The sequence below is a fragment of the Aptenodytes forsteri genome, unplaced genomic scaffold, assembly GCF_000699145.1.
Source record: "Aptenodytes forsteri isolate BGI_AS27 unplaced genomic scaffold, ASM69914v1 Scaffold208, whole genome shotgun sequence".
Taxonomy (NCBI): Eukaryota; Metazoa; Chordata; class Aves; order Sphenisciformes; family Spheniscidae; genus Aptenodytes; species Aptenodytes forsteri.
Window position 1 is genome coordinate 4,982,337 of NW_008794963.1, and position 6,000 is coordinate 4,988,336.

Below are 6,000 nucleotides of genomic sequence, written 5' to 3' on the forward strand. Positions count from 1 at the left end.
ATGTATTTTTAGCAGTATCATATAAAGGAAAGCTTGACTCCTTTTTTTTGAAAATGCAAAGTCAAACAGTAAGTATCAGATACAGCTTCACAGGTAAAATGAAACTGAGAAGGTAACTGCTCTTCTCAGGAAACTGAAGCAAGGTCTTCAGCTCAGCAAATAAGTAATTTTAAGGGCTTTATTCTGTTTATATTTGATTTAAGATAGAGGAACACAAAGTCAGCACCTCCATCAGGACACACAGTGGAGAAGTCTTTGATAAAAATTATTTTTCCAGTGCACATTCTAAAAATAAAGTCCTTAACCTTGAACACACTTCATCTTACAGCCACATTTCTTTGCATTGATCAACATATTAGATGGCTTATTACGGAAACACGAAAGGCAGACCCAAAGTAAGATACTTCCCAATGGCTGACCAGAAGAAAATGTTTCTCAGCAGGCTTCACCTTTGCCAGTTGCATGGTCTCACTACAGCCACTATTTATTCCCATCCAAATAGTCTTCCACTATGAGATGTTTGAGCGACAACTCAATGCTCCCAACATAAAGCATTTTGATATAAAGGAGAAAAGCCAAACAGTATGTTGCAACAACGACTCTCTGTCAGTATCTACACTTATTATATACACTCCCCATACAGATGTTCAGTTAATAGTTACTAAAACATTTACTGTCAAGGTACAATTAGATCTTGATACAAGGAAGAGCTGCAGCACTGAATATGGGCTGAGCATATGGCCCCCAGTTTTCAGGTCATAAAAAGCCCAAAGCACTCATCAACTATCTAATTTAGGAAATAAAAGGCTTTTATTCTGTCTAAAAAAGGTATAAATGTTTCTTCCCGAGACTGAGTTCTGAATGACGGTTCTGCAGAAGATCTGCCAAAACATCCCTCCCCTTGTCCAGTTTCACTGAAATATACTGTAAGTTCTGTGCACCATGTAGTTTCAGCAAAGGAAATGGACGAATGATGCATTCAGGCATGGCACCACCAGTAGTCTTTTCCTCTGGAACGCAACCATTATGGTGCTAAGAAACTCCTATTTGTCTAAGTCCAGACAGTTAACAGGGCTATTTTATATAAATATTTAAAAATAAAAACAAGGCACAGCAACACTAGTGCTGTGATGTCATCATATCCAAAATGCCAGCCAGGTAGCACTACAGTGCTACATGCCCCAACTAAAATCTTCAGTCCCACCTGAACCTCCACTGTTCAGTAGATCCCCCAAGGTGCAGGACCACTTTGCACTCCCTACAAACCATTTCTTGAGAACATACACGAGGTAAATTTGTCTCACCAGAAGTCTTACACAGTGCACTGAACAGTATAGCTGGAACTGTCCTACAGCTTAAGCATTTTCAGAGAAAAATAGAACTTGATGTGGCTCGCAGAGTTTGATTTTATGTGAAAAATCTGATCATTAACTGAGAAACTTAAAAGTGATACTTTTATTTATTAAGGATATGCAGCATCAGTGAAACACAATGAGAATAAAGTAACATGATTCTTACTGCAGTTTCTCCAGCGTTAGTCCTCTTGCTGAAGCAGTTCTTCATTCACTAAATGGAACAACTGAAGTGGACAGCCAGGGGCTCCAATTTAGAGTAAGAGCTCTAATCTGCCTTATGGGAGCAGCTAAAGGACCTATGGAAAAATGTTTGTTTAACAGTAATTTGTCTCAACTATAAATGGAAACAGAACAGAACTGACATAGTCCCACAATGACAGTTTGTGCTGAACAATAACAGGATACTTGCATTAACAGAGTTGTGCTCTACTTAGGAAGCAAAACAAGTGACTATACCAAATTGAACTGGTACAAACATTTATTTCTGCAAGATGCCCTTCAAATGTCTCGCTGAAGACATCATTAGGGGATATGCTGGCCTCTAAAGAGAGGAAGTTTAATGCCTGAGGAAACACCTGTGTATACGTAACTTTGATTTAAACTCATTTCATTAGGTCTCTTTGCTAAGTTGCTTTAGGTTAAAGCAACTTTTGTATCAGCTTTCCAGATTGGTGCAATATATATAGATATGTGAAGTGAACCTGTTGGAAACTAGCCCTTCAGGAAAAAAAAAAAAATTCTACAGCTATTCTCATCTTTTAAATGGCAGTTACAGTTGCAGTGTTCTCGCTACCTGTCCTACAACATACTAGTAGTCACCCAGCAGGTGACTGACTTCAATCCACAGTTTAAGAATGGAAAAGCCTACAGTAATCTTTCCATTGCAAAAAAGTAACCTAAAATAGAAGCACTCCTAGTTTTTCTTATTCCATGGATAAACCTCAAGGTAGGGTTAATTCTTCTTAGAAGTATGCCACGACTTCCATGAAAGTGAAGCAAAACAGACAGTCAAGGACCTCCTCACTTGCCTTAATGAGGAAAGACCTAAGGGTGGTATCACAAATGACATCTCATAACTCAGCTATGGGGCTTTTCTTCCTTCTCTGAATTCTACTTTGAAGAACTCAAAGACTATTCTAAAGCTGGTATAAGCCACGCTCACAACAGGAAGAAAATTTCTAGTAGGGCCCTGTAATATTCCAGTCCCACATAACATTTACAGTTCTTTTTAGATACCCATTGCTTTGTTTTGGATCCTTGAGTCAGTACCTTCACTAAAAGAAAAAAAGAAAACACAAGCAACCCATGCCAGAGAAGGACCAGCAATCAAAACCAACGTAAAACACAATTCTGTAGTGCCCGAGAATTGCCAGAAATGTACATGAAACAACCAGAGATCACTGAAGAAAGAAGACTAAGCCGCCTTATGACTCAGATGAGCAAAGTCTTTTCCACAAAGTCTCTTCTCATCAACTAAAAAATAAACTGACAAGAAAATCTGGGATAATGAGGTGAACATTAATTTACACAAGTTTGGAAGAAATCTGTCAATCCATAAATATCAGCAATAGACTAAGTACCTACTTATATAATAACTTATCACAAAGCACTAAGAAATAAAATAAATAAAAATCTTCTGAAGTAACCCTTCAAGTGAATACTTAAGAGGGAAGACTGAAATTCTGTTTTGAATTCTACTCTTTAGTTCAAACCCACAGTTGTTTATTTGGACTTTTATTTCTTTCAGAGTTAAAGCAGAACACACAATATCTGAAATCTAATCTATATAGAACAAAAAGGTTTCAATTTTTCCTTACAGATTATTTCACTGAAGATTTAAAAGACAAGCTATAGAAATGAACTAACATTAGACAAAATCACGGATAAAAATTCCACTTCAGAGACTCAGAAATTAAAGGAAGTCTCCTCTTGTGAAAAATTAGGAACATTAAAAAAAAACCCAACTGTTTTCGAGGTACCGATACAACCTCTTCTATATTATTCCTATGGGGAAAAAAAAATTGTACACTGCAACACTACTAAAAACAACTAGTTCTCTAAGACTCAGTGTAACCTTTTACCTTCTTGGTGGAAGTCTACCTCCAGGTGCAATTCAGATGCTTTTAGCAATATAAGATCCAACACCATTCTCAGAATCTTGAAGCTGTTATATACACCAATTCATTCAGCTACACATCTTCCATCAGTTCACATAGAAGGGACAATGGAAACTTAGAGCTAAGACAAACGCAAAAAGAGAAAAATCTGAAATGAACTTCTTTATGCATAAGTCAGTGTTAGAATGAATTTTATTAGTCCTTCAAAGAGCCTTCGCTGATGCTAAGAAAAAGAATCAGACTGACTCACAACTCAGCTACAAACCAGAAATCACACCAAGAAGAGTAAAGCCCAAAACATGTATCCATCAACTCGTTCTAGTCAGGTATTAAAATTTATTCTCCTAGGCTGGTATGTGATGTTTACGTACAATTCAGAAAACAAATCACAAAGTTAATTATGGATGTCTGACCATGGGCCAGAGCAAACTGACCCCATAATGGAGACCACAAGCTTGGCTAAAGGCCATTGGAGGACAGTGGTGCAGAACAGTATAGTTGTACTTCAAGAGTTCAAAGACCTTTCTTAGCGCTTCCAAACCAGGATTCAGAAGTCCTGTGAAAAGATTTAGGCATCCTACTTTGTTTTCCTGAAAAGGCGGGGGGACGACGGACGGACAGAATCTTTGTGAGGAATACTTTAATAAGACTAAGTGAGGATCAAAAAGGCCCAAGCAAACAGAAAAAAAATCCAAACTGGACTGGTCAGGAAGAATCACCTGCCCACTGAACAAATTCAGTCTGAAGTTTTTGTCACGGGGAGTAGTAGCTAAATGCTGTTAATAATAGAAAAAAAAAGTATACACATTTTGCATCACAAAAGGCTCTACCCAACTGCCAAAAGAATTCAAGGGCTTGTGTTCTTTCACAGGTTGATAATATTAGCATAAAACAAGTTTTCCTAATGCATATATTTATGCAAACTGGGTATCCCATAGCTAAGGGAGTTTTAATGATTCGTTTACTAATGGAGAGACCAGCATTTGTACACACTACAAAGGTAAACAAATACATCTGTCAGGTATCTTCCTTCCTCGTGAGCCTCAGCTAGCGTAATTGATCAAAATCTGATGATTGCTCTATATGAGAAATGTGTCATTTGTCTGGTAGATTTATCATACACATTTCAACTCCCTCTTTTAGAAACATCTGATGTCCTCAAACTCAAAAATAGCTGACAACATAAACATAACAGCTGGCAACATTTTATAAATGCTGAATTGTATAAAGCACTGTTGAAACTCTGGCATCCTTCAAGAAACACACATATAGAAGAGTTATGCATATGTAAGTCTTTTACTGAACGAACTAATTTTTAAGAGTAGATTTATTGCCATTATGCAAAAGTGAAACTTTCGTTTTCTGGATCAAACAGGCCTAGTTCACATGCAATTAAAAAAAAGCGCTTTCTCAGTTTTCTGAAAGCTTTAAGTACAAATATTTAAACGTTTACGGTAAGTTAACGGTTTAAGCATTTAAATGTTTACGGTTTAAGTTAAATAAGAGTAAGATTTTGGAAACTGTTAAGTAATGTTACACAGCCATCATTTCTAAGCATGCAAGTAAATTCTGTTAGCTGGGCAATTCAGAATTTATACTTCAGTTTGACCTGGATATTAAACTGAAAACCTTCTTTTCCAATGAACTTAGTAAAAAACATTTCATCAGATACTAAAATACGGTTCTTTGGCTGACAAAAAAGGAATTATTAAAAAAAAACTTTGAAGGAAAAAATCGCATTTTTAAAAATGAATTTATAATTAGTTTTGTCTACAGAATTAAATCCTGCAAGACCCATTTCCCAAACTGCCGTTTGCTTTTTAAAAATAATGATGTCCTTGATGACAATTGAGATAAAGCACTTATCAGCACCCATGCCAACTACGGTATTTTAACAGAAACAAGATTTGTTGTGCTCCTCACAGGGAAACACAGGCACGTTTCCAGTAAGTGACCACAAAGGCTTCAAATTTTGACTTCTCTGCTCAGCAATAACTGCATTCTACTACTGTCCCTTTGGCATATCCCCATAACTCTACTCCACTATTATCCCTCTGGCAAAGCCCCATTTCTTTCTGTCAGACAGTACAGGAGCAGGAGGGGAAAGGCAAAAGGACTCCTCCCCTTTGCCAACCATCACCTCTTCAGCACGCTGGCGTTCAGATTGTTTGTTACCCATTTTTCCCTATCCTTCCAAGACGCGCCGGCAATAGTTGCTGTGTGTATAGTACACTGCCAGGTGGAAAACTCCCAGCTCTGCAGAAGGACCCGTGCAAGGAAAACACTCGGCAAGACGCTGGCTATCATCACTGCTTGTTCTCCCACCGCCTTTACAGCCGAGATGTAATACTCCTAGTCACTCGAAACCCCTCCACTCCTCCGATTCACCGGATTCGGGGTGGACAACAGAGCACAGAGAGGTAAACGAGAAACTCTCGGCGGGGAGGCGTGCGAACCCTGCCCCGCGGATTGCGCTGAAGGCCCAGGAGTTACGTGCACTGCTCTCCCCGCGCCCTGCAAGTTCAAGT

At 38.2% G+C, this 6,000-nt stretch overlaps 1 protein-coding gene across 2 annotated transcripts in view; it reads right to left on the bottom strand.

Annotated features, from left to right (window-relative positions):
* Window positions 1–3,589, bottom strand: part of RNF19A (ring finger protein 19A, RBR E3 ubiquitin protein ligase) — a 58,080-nt gene extending 54,491 nt beyond the window's left edge. The window contains exons 1-2 of one of the 2 annotated variants that reach the window (XM_009275493.2): window positions 3,437–3,589; window positions 1,519–1,651 (exon numbers count right to left, since the gene is read on the bottom strand). The gene's annotated coding sequence lies outside the window, so the exon portion shown is untranslated. The remainder of the gene's footprint in view (window positions 1–1,518; window positions 1,652–3,436) is intronic. The other variant, XM_009275494.2, reaches the window with a different exon arrangement.
* Window positions 3,590–6,000: the final 2,411 nt, after the last annotated feature.